The sequence below is a fragment of the Hyperolius riggenbachi genome, chromosome 1, assembly GCF_040937935.1.
Source record: "Hyperolius riggenbachi isolate aHypRig1 chromosome 1, aHypRig1.pri, whole genome shotgun sequence".
NCBI classification, from domain to species: Eukaryota; Metazoa; Chordata; class Amphibia; order Anura; family Hyperoliidae; genus Hyperolius; species Hyperolius riggenbachi.
This window is the reverse complement of record NC_090646.1, coordinates 166287125-166297946: the sequence shown is the minus strand read 5'-3', so window position 1 is coordinate 166297946 and position 10822 is coordinate 166287125. Positions and strand designations below refer to the sequence as shown.

The window sequence follows — 10822 nt, the reverse complement described above, 5'->3', positions numbered from 1 at the left end:
CGACAGCCGCGCTACAAGTTCCTGTGCTGCGCCAGCATTACCATATCGGCTGCGTGCGAGCTCGTGCACGCAGGGAGCGCGCGTGCACATAGGGCGCGTGGCGCGCGGGTAGCGCGGCGCCGTGCTAGCGCGCGCATGCGCACATGGACGCTTTCTCGTGCACTCACAATGTGCAACAATGAAACATATATAAGGGACACTAAGCTGTTTGTTCTCAGCTCTGCCCTGTTGTACATTGCAGCGAGTCCCAGCGTGCAGAGAGAGACCCAGCAATCCGCGGACAGCATTATATAACTTATTTCAATGTAAGTGTACTCGGGACTCCCCTCCTCGGGAACTGCGCTTTGGGAACTATCGGCTCGTGCACTCGCAGCTTTGGATGTGCACGAGCCAGCAGTGAAACTACCGCGCGAGTAAGCACAGCGCGAGTAGTGACAGCAACAGGGAAGAAGCGCTGGCTGACCCGGAAGTAGTTCCGGCCAGCAGCGCCATTTTGAATAAATTATAAATGATCACGGAGACGATAACGGACGTTCTGAGGCTGGGACAGCGGCGGTTTTAATGGGTTAAGGAAGCGCTCTTACACTGCTGCACGGTAATGACTTTATTTTCAAATACACTCAGACTTAAGATTTCCTTTAAGACTTTACCAAATCCAATGCTCCAATATGGGGAAGCTTCTCTGTTTGCTGGTTTTTTTTAGTGTGGTGTAAGAATTCACTCATCTCTTCAACTACAAGAAAGGCCCAGGAGTAGTCTTAGCTACTGTAGTTGGCTGATGGTGTAATGGTTAAGGGCTCTGCATCTGACACAGGCGACCAGGGTTCGAATCTCGGCTCTGCCTGTTCAGTAAGCCAGCACTAATTCAGTAGGAGACCTTTGGCAAGTCTCCCTTACACTGCTACTGCCAATAGAGCGCACCCTAGTGGCTGCTGCTCTGCTCTGGCGCTTTGAGTCCGCAAGGAGAAAAGCGCAATATAAATGTTATTTGTCTTGTAATATCTATGTTACGGCAGGGCCCTTATAATACTTTCTCTTACAGGGCTATGGAAACCATTTTGCCCATGCGATAAAGCGAGGTGCAAAAATGAAATCATGCCTAGCAGAGGATGGTTTTGATCCATGAACCTCTGGGTTATGGGCCCAGCATGCTTCTGCTGCACCACTAGAGGGAGATGAATCTACATGGCTATCTGGGGTTCTCTTTGGACAACTGTTGAACACAAAAGGCAAGGCCATCCCTGGGTGGGCTTGAACCACCAACCTTTTGGTTAACAGCCAAATGCACTAACCAATTGTGCCACAGAGACTAGTTGTTGCTGCTAAATGATTTTATGAGGATTTATGTGTGTCTTTTGGAGGGAGGAAGTAAGTCTGCTCCAAGAAGTTTAACGCCACTCTTTCCTACAACAAAGCATTCCCTGTATGGCAGCAGAGTGGTGCAGTGGAAGTGTGCTGGGCCCATAACCCAGAAGTCAATGGGTCGAAGCCATCCTCTGCTAGGTATACTTTGGTTTTTACACCGTGCTTTACCACATGGGCCAATCGGTGGCCTTATCCCCATAAGAGAAAGTGTCATTAGGGCCTTCCTGTAACATAGATAGTAGTGTAACAATATGGGGAACCTTCTCTGTTTGCTGTATATTTTTTTTAAAGTGTGGTGTCACAGTTCACTCATCTCTTCAACTACAAGAAAGGCCCAGGAGTAGTCTTAGCAACCGTAATATCTATGTTACGGCAGGGCCCTTTATAACACTTTCTCTTACAGGGCTATGGAAACCATTTTGCCCATGCGATAAAGCGAGGTGCAAAAAAGAAATCATGCCTAGCAGAGGATGGTTTTGATCCATCAACCTCTGGGTTATGGGCCCAGTACGCTTCTGCTGCACCACTCTGCACTAGAGAGAGATGAATCTACATGGCTATCTGGGGTTCTCTTTGAACAGCTGTTGAACACAAAAGGAAAGGCCATCCCTGGGTGGACTTGAACCACCAAACTTTTGGTTAACAGCCAAATGTGCTAACCAGTTGTGCCACAGAGACTAGTTGATGCTGCTAAATGATTTTATGGGGATGTATGTGTGTCTTTTGGAGGGAGGAAGTAAGTCTGCTTCAAGAAGTTTAACGCCACTTTTTCCTACAACAAAGCGTTCTCTGTGTGGCAGCAGAGTGGTGCAGTGGAAGTGTGCTGGGCCCATAACCCAGAGGTCAATGGATCAAAACCATCTTCTGCTAGGTGTACTTTGGTTGTTACACCTTGCTTTACCACGTGGGCCAATCGGTGGCCATAGCCCCGTAAGAGAAAGTGTCATTAGGGCCTTGCTGTAGCTTAGATAGTAGTGTAACAATATAGGGAAGCTTCTCTGTTTGCTGTATTTTTTATTTTTAGGGTGGTGTCACAGTTCACTCATCTCTTCAACTACAAGAAAGGCCCAGGAGTAGTCTTAGCTACTGTAATATCTATGTTACGGCAGGGTCCTTATAACACTTTCTCTTACAGGGCTATGGAAACCATTTTGCCCATGCGATAAAGCGAAGTGCAAAAATGATATCATGCCTAGCAGAGGATGGTTTTGATCCATCAACCTCTGGGTTATGGGCCCAGCATGCTTCTGCTGCACCACTCTGCCCTAGAGAGAGATGAATCTACATGGCTATCTGGGGTTTTCTTTGGACAGCTGTTGAACACAAAAGGCAAGGCCATCCCTGGGTGGGCTTGAACCTACAACCTTTTGGTTAACAGCTGCATGCGCTAACCAATTGTGCCACAGAGACTAGCTGTTGCTGCTAAATGATTTTATGGGGATGTATGTGTGTCTTTTGGAGGGAGGAAGTAAGTCTGCTCCAAGAAGTTTAACGCCACTTTTTCCTACAACAAAGCATTCCCTGTGGTGCAGTGGAAGTGTGCTGGGCCCATAAGCCATAAGTCAATGGATCGAAACCATCCTCTGCCAGGTGTACTTTGGTTTTTACACCTTGCTTTACCACGTGGGCCAATCGGTGGCCATAGCCCCGTAAGAGAAAGTGTCATTAGGGCCTTGCTGTAACATAGGTAGTAGTGTAGCAATATGGGGAAGCTTCTCTGTTTGCTGTATTTTTTTTTTTTTTTTAAGTGTGGTGTCACAGTTCACTCATCTCTTCAACTACAAGAAAGGCCCAGGAGTAGTCTTAGCTACCGTAATATCTATGTTACGGCAGGGCCCTTATAACACTTTCTCTTACAGGGCTATGGAAACCATTTTGCCCATGCGATAAAGCGAGGTGCAAAAATGAAATCATGCCTAGCTGAGGATGGTTTTGATCTATCAATCTCTGGGTTGTGGGCCCAGCATGCTTCTGCTGCACCACTCTGCACTAGAGAGAGATGAGTCTACATGGCTATTGAGGGTTTTCTTCGGACAACTGTTGAACACAAAAGGTGAGACCATCCCTGGGTGGGCTTGAACCACCAACCTTTTGGTTAATAGCCAAAAGTGCTAATCAATTGTGCCACAGAGACTAGTTGCTGCTGTTAAATGATTTTATGGGGATGTATGTGTGTCTTTTGGAGGGAGGAAGTAAGTCTGCTCCAAGAAGTTTAACGCCACTTTTTCCTACAACAAAGCATTCCCTGTGTGGCAGCAGAGTGGTGCAGTGGAAGTGTGCTGGGCCCATAAGCCAGAGGTCAATGGATCGAAACCATCCTCTGCTAGGTGTAATTTGGTTTTTACACCTTGCTTTACCACATGGGCCGATCGGTGGCCATAGCCCCGTAAGAGAAAGTGTCATTAGGGCCTTGCTGTAACATAGATAGTAGTGTAGCAATATGGGGAAGCTTCTCTATTTGCTGTACTTTTTTTTTTTTAAGTGTGGTGTCACAGTTCACTCATCTCTTCAACTACAAGAAAGGCCCAGGAGTAGTCTTAGCTACCGTAATATCTATGTTACGGCAGGGCCCTTATAACACTTTCTCTTACAGCACAATCAAAAAGCAGATAAGCGCTCAAAAGTCCAGTCCTGCAAATGTAAGGAGTTAAAACACTTCTTGTCATCTCAGTTTATCTCACAGAGACAGAACATATAATTCATCCGGGGATAGTTGACACATCAGTATCTTCCCCCCCAATATGTAACGACTCACCAGATGGTGCGGCCTACTAGGGCCCGTCTGCGCATCAGGGGTATCGGCCACCCCTCAGCCTCTCCGGCAAATCACCACAGCTGGACTCCTCAGGAAATGGATGAAACCTCCAGAAAGAATGAGAGACGCTTCACATAGCGTAAAAGGGGATGATTCCCACGTTTATTAATAAAAAAAAGTTAATTAAAATGAGCATAAGCTCATAAGCAGTGTTGTAGCGCGGTATGGGGCTTGATAGTAAGCATGCAGCCAATGCCTCATAAGCTACCGCCGAAGTGTTAGAAAAAACAGTCCCCGCAGAGCAAAACCCAGCCGCTAGATCATACTACAAAGATGGCGCCCGTCGGCCAATCACCGCGTCCGATGACGTCAGACGTAACGCAGCTCCGTAGCTCCGCCCTATGCATTTCATCGCTATGGCGACTCCTCAGGGGCTACGGAGCCATTAAAGCAGCGTGCTTAAGTAGCAGTGGTCACGCAGTGGTCATGCGCGCTAGTGGCTGCCTACTAGCTCACTCCCCCACCGCTTACATCATCTTTACATAACGTAATATTGTAATTCACATCACAATAGTAAATACATACTGGCCGCACATTAACTATTACGGCCATCCAGGCTACAGTAAGTATGAACCCTGTTATTCAAAAGATCAATCATAACAATTAGAGATGTCGCTAACCTCCGATTTTCGGTTCGCGAACCCTGTTCGCGAACCTCCGCGAAAGGTTCGGTTCGCGAAAAAGTTCGCGAACCGCAATACACTTCAATGGGGAGGCGAACTTTGTAAAAAAGAAAAAATTCGGACACCTAGAAAAATGATGAAAAACATGTTTCAAAGGCTCTAATACCTGGAGGCAGACATGATTGAGTGAAATACACATCACTGCTGGAGGACCTGCCCACCCTCCCTCCTCCAAGCTAGGTCCTTATACCATTTGACTCAGTCGTCTGCCTACACTAATTAGTTATGGGACAGCTACTACACACTCTGCTAGGTAGATTTTAATTAGCCTCTTGTGGGCTCCCACCTCCCTCCTACCCTTCTATCTGTTCCCTCCTCCCTCCTACCGGAGGGAGGAGGGTCTCATCTGCCAGGGAATTCCAGTATTTCAAAAAACAGCTTCTATACCATGATAGGGATTTGAACCCAGGGCTCAGTGTATGGTAGGCAACTAACATATCCATTGTACCATCAACACTACTAGCTGAAAGCAGCTGAAAGCAGCTGAAAGCAGCTGAAAGCAGCTGAAAGCAGCTGAAAGCAGCTGAAAGCAGCTGAAAGCAGCTGAAAGCAGCTGAAAGCAGCTGAAAGCAGCTGAAAAAAAGCAGCTGAAAGCAGCTGAAAGTAGCTGAAAGCAGCTGAAAGTAGCTGAAAGTAGCCTAGCATGTACCATTTATGCTTAATGCAAGAGAAAAATTAGACAAGACAAATAACATTTATATCACACTTTTCTCCTGGCAGACTCAAAGCACCACAGCTGCAGCCACTAGGGCACACTCTATATAGGCAGTAGCACAGATATGTAGCCAGACATGGCCTTGTATTTTGTGTTCAACAGTTGTCAAGAGAAAAATTAGACAAGATTGCAGTGTTAGGAAGACTTGCCTAAGGTCTCCGACTGAATAGGTGCTGGCTTACTGAACAGACAGAGATGAGATTCGAACTCTGGTCTCCTGTGTCGGAGGCAGAGTCATTCACCATTACACCATGCAGCCACTGCTTACAGACATGTAGCCAGACATGGCCTCGTATTTTGTGTTCAACAGTTGTCAAGAGAAAAATTAGACAAGATAGCAGTGTTAGGAAGACTTGCCTAAGGTCTCCAACTGAATAGGTGCTGGCTTACTGAACAGACAGAGACGAGATTTGAACTCTGGTCTCCTGTGTTGGAGGCAGAGCCATTCACCATTACACCATGCAGCCACTGCTTACAGACATGTAGCCAGACATGGCCTTGTATTTTGTGTTCAACAGTTGTCAAGAGAAAAATTAGACAAGATAGCAGTGTTAGGAAGACTTGCCTAAGGTCTCCGACTGAATAGGTGCTGGCTTACTGAACAGACAGAGACAAGATTCAAACTCTGGTCTCCTGTGTCAGAGGCAGCGCCATTCACCATTACACCATGCAGCCACTGTTTACAGATATGTAGCCAGACATGGCCTTGTATTTTGTGTTCAACAGTTGTCAAGAGAAAAATTAGACAAGATAGCAGTGTTAGGAAGACTTGCCTAAGGTCTCCTACTGAATAGGTGCTGGCTTACTGAACAGACAGAGATGAGATTCGAACTCTAGTCTCCTGTGTCAGAGGCAGAGCCATTCACCATGACACCATGCAGCCACTGCCATCCAGCAAATTTTCTAGCATTGTAGGAACTGTTAGGGGGATCATAACTGGTGAGTTTCGGGCCCCTAGGCCGAAGAGGTCATAGCCTAGGGTCACAAAAACCTGTTTATTTGGGCAATTTCAATGGTGGCAATTCTGAGGTACATAAATCGCAGCCATGGCCGTTAGCAACGTCTGAATCTCACGAAATGTCTCATGCAGGTAGAAGACATATTGTTAGACTTGGGCTCCAAAGATGGGTTCCCTACATCTCTGCAAACCAGAGTTATAGGGGTCTAAAATTGGTAAAATCCCCCATAGGCTTTCATTGGGCCTCCTATTTACAGTTCCAAAATCTCACATCTTTTCAAAGGGCAATTGCTCAGCAGTGGCAAATTTTCTAGCATTGTAGGGACCCTTAGGGGGAACATGACTGGTGAATTTCGGGCCCCTAGGCCAAAGAGGTCATAGCCTAGGGTCACAAAATCCTGTTTATTTGGGCAATTTCAATGGTAGTGATGCTGACGTACATAAATCGCAGCCATGGCCGTTAGCAACGTCTGAATTTCACGAAATGTCTCATGCAGGTAGAAGACATATTGTTAGACTTGGATTCCAAAGATGGGATCCCTACATCTCTGCAAACCAGAGTTATAGGAGTCCAAAATTGGTAAAATCCCCCATAGGCTTTCATTGCCTCCCTATTTCACTTTCCAAAATCTCACATCTTTTCAAAGGGCAATTGCTCAGCAGTGGCAAATTTTCTAGCATTGTAGAGACCCTTAGGGGGAACATGACTGGTGAGTTTCGGGCCCCTAGGCCAAAGAGGTCATAGCCTAGGGTCACAAAATCCTGTTTATTTGGGCAATTTCAATGGTAGTGATGCTGACGTACATAAATCGCAGCCATGGCCGTTAGCAACGTCTGAATTTCACGAAATGTCTCATGCAGGTAGAAGACATATTGTTAGACTTGGATTCCAAAGATGGGGTCTCTACATCTCTGCAAACCAGAGTTACAGGGCTCCAAACTTGGTAAAATCCCCCATAGGCTTTCTGTAATGATCGCTGCTGCAGCAGGTATTACTGGAAGTAGAAGTGCTGCAGCTCAGGCAGTTCTGATATCTTTCCATGCAAGCTGCATAGCTTTGTCTGTCTTTCCCTGCTGTCAGCTTGTGACTGATTATCATTCACCTGTGTGGGAATCTGCATGTCTGCTCCCATTGGATGACCTCAGTATAAAGATCTGCTTCCTGCAGGACTCCTTGGGTTTTCATAGCTTCAGTTTAAGCCTGTCTTGCTGTCGCTTCAGCCCCCGATCGTGTTTCTTGTTCTAAAAGATACTTTGCTGGTTTTGCATCATATATTGGTTCATTGCCCGTATATATGCATACCAGCACGTTTATTATTTTCCTTGTATTCGTGTTACGTTGATACATCAGTGTCGCTGATGTATACGTACACGAACTGTTTATATCCTGTGTGCAGTTAGTCAGCATTCCAGCACGTTTTGGTAGTTTGCGCGTATCGTGAGCACCCGTGCTGAGCTAGTATCCTGCTCCTGGTCCTGTTCGTGGATTGCGTTCATCTCTGCGAGGAGATAACGAATCCTTCTGAATCCTGTCCTGTTACCGTTTGTGGATTGCGTTCATCTCTGCGAAGAGATAACGAATCCTTCTGAATCCTGTTCTGTTACTGTTTGTGGATTGCGTTCATCTCTACGAAGAGATAACGAATCCTTCTGAATCCTGTTCTGTTACCGTTTGTGGATTGCGTTCATCTCTGCGAAGAGATAGCGAATCCTTCTGAGTCCTGTTCCCTGTATTACTCCAGTCCTAGTCAGCGTTCCTGCTTATGTCATATATCGGTTCATTGCCGATATATACATATGTTAGTCAGACGTTACAAATAGTTTCATTGATAGCTGTAATTGTAATACGCTAGGAAAACATACTTATTGTATATTTGTCTGTGTTATGTTCATCTATCTTGATCCTGCTATTTCCTGACTATCCTGTCCTGTCTTTGTGAGGCACGCCATCGCTGCAATCGCATTGGCTGCCTCATTCCAGTCTGTCTTGTTTTGGACGCTTGCTGTCGCTAAGTAGCCGCTAGCTAGCAAGCGTTCATTCTGTCTACCTGTCCTGATCTCCTCAGCTCTGGTTTATGCGCTCAGCGCTACTTTGCGCTGAGACGTTATAACGAAAGCATTGTTTGTGGCTGTCGGATCTGCATCGGCTCTGTGCGCCACAATCTCCTTTTGGAGTCAGTCCTCCCCTCCACTATACTAGGGATAGCCTGTTTCCTTGTGCTAGTGTGTGTACCTCCTCCACGTCAGCTCATGCGTTGCATGCTGACTGTGGAGAATACACCACCAAGCCTTACATTATGAAAACCCCATTACCAATCCCCATTGTGGGGGGGATTCCCAGAAAGTATGACACTGTTAATTATGGTTCCTGTTCCTTTAAGAAATTTGAAGAACTTAACTCTGAAACAGAAAATGAGTTTTTCTCTGAATGTGCCAGGTTCCTGGCCAATCCCGATCTCCAAGCGACTCCTGTTTCAACCTGGGCACTCCAACTAAGTTATATTTTGTTTAAAGGGGAATTATTCCAGTGGGCATTTGATGTTCTCAATCATTCCGATTTGAAAGAGAGACCGCTGGAATTTCTAGCGTTTGTGATCCATAACTGGTTGCGCATAGATCCATTGCCTTTTCCTCTTAATGAACTCCTGGCAGCAGGCCAATCAGCTTCTCCTTCAATTGCTTGCAAAAATGTTCAGCAAGCAGAAAGTGTTACTGATAATTTTCCTGCAGCCTTGAATAAATCACCAAAAACAGCAGGGTCTAAGGCAAAACGCAAACGTTCTAAGAAACGTGTCCGATCTGCAGAGTCGTTATCCTTAGCGACTGAGACCTATAATGAGATTCTGCCATTAACAGATAATGAAATGCAATTGTCTTTCAGGGGAGTTAAATGGACTTATGAAACTACTAATGAACTTTCCTCCCTGGCTAGGGAAAATAAAGATTTTTGTTTAAAATAATTATCTGAGTATGATTATGAGGAGATATTACAGAGTATTGAACAAATCAACTTATTTGTGAAGCAAGGAAAGTTTGCATACACTACAGTTCAGCACTTGCTACAGGTATTGGAGTTTCTTAGGAATAAGGAATCTGCCAATCACCTGCTAATTAACCCAATATATGTCCCTGCTACAATCATATCTGCAAACCATGATCTGCCTGTTAAGTATGCTTGGAATCCTCCATTTGAGAAAGGAGAGATGGAAGCTCTGGTCAATGAATGGAAGAATGATTCAAGTTCTTTTTGTCAATTTTACAGTGCAAAAAGTGAATTAGTATTGAATGCATGCATTAAGTCTGCCTATAACCTAATAAAAACTGGTGTGTGTGGGTATGACTTTGTGGCTCCATTGATTGATGTGTGGGAACTGATTTTGGATGATTTTTATGTGACTCCGAATTCGCAAATTTGGCATTCTGACCCGCCTGCTTCAGCACCTTTGGCTGATTCAGCAGGTGATTCGGAGCTCTTTTTGTGTGAAATTGAAGTTCCTGCAATTCCACCCTGTACCATGGATAACTCAGTGTTACTTACCAGTAAAACAGAAGCCACTGATACATTCTTAACCTTGCCCTGCGCAAATTTCTCAGCAGAGAATCCAGAGGTCCTGCTGACTTCCGAGTCCAGCCTAGCCAGTACTCATGACTCTTTGTTCAGTGAAACAGACACCAGAAAAATCTTGCCTGCCTCTGCAAACACTTCTGCAGAAATTACCTGTGTTAATAAAGTTCAACTCCTGTCTGATCCAGCAGATGCCAATAGATGCACTACATCAGTTTCCGAGTCCCAGCAATCCTGTCTAGAAACCTCAGAACCCCAGCATCTGAATTTTCCAATTTTACAAATGAATGGTGATTCAGATGCGCAAACATTGTGTCTTGATCTTCCTGTTTCTACACCTCGCTCTAGTTTCGTGAATAGCTCAGAGCATCTGCTATGTGAACCTGAAATCGCAGAATTATTACCTTGTTCAGAAAATATTCCAGTAAATTTGCCCTGTATCGTGAATAGCTCAGAGCATCTGCTATGTGAACCTGAAATCGCAGAATTATTACCTTGTTCAGAAAATGTTCCAGTAAATTTGCCCTGTATCGTGAATAGCTCAGAGCATCTGCTATGTGAACCTGAAATCGCAGAATTATTACCTTGTTCAGAAAATGTTCCAGTAAATTTGCCCTGTACCATGAATTGTGCAGTAGATCTCTCCAATGAAACTCAGGTCACAAAATCATTATGCTGTCCAGCAGGTGCTTCCATGGTTTTGCCCTGCAATATGGACTGT

General features: G+C 45.2%; 1 non-coding gene across 1 annotated transcript; it reads right to left on the bottom strand.

Annotated features, from left to right (window-relative positions):
- Positions 1 to 3425: 3425 nt before the first annotated feature.
- TRNAN-AUU (transfer RNA asparagine (anticodon AUU)) lies at positions 3426 to 3499 on the bottom strand. The gene has a single exon. It is a non-coding gene; the product is annotated as a tRNA-Asn (tRNA).
- Between the last annotated feature and the right edge of the window lie 7323 nt (positions 3500 to 10822).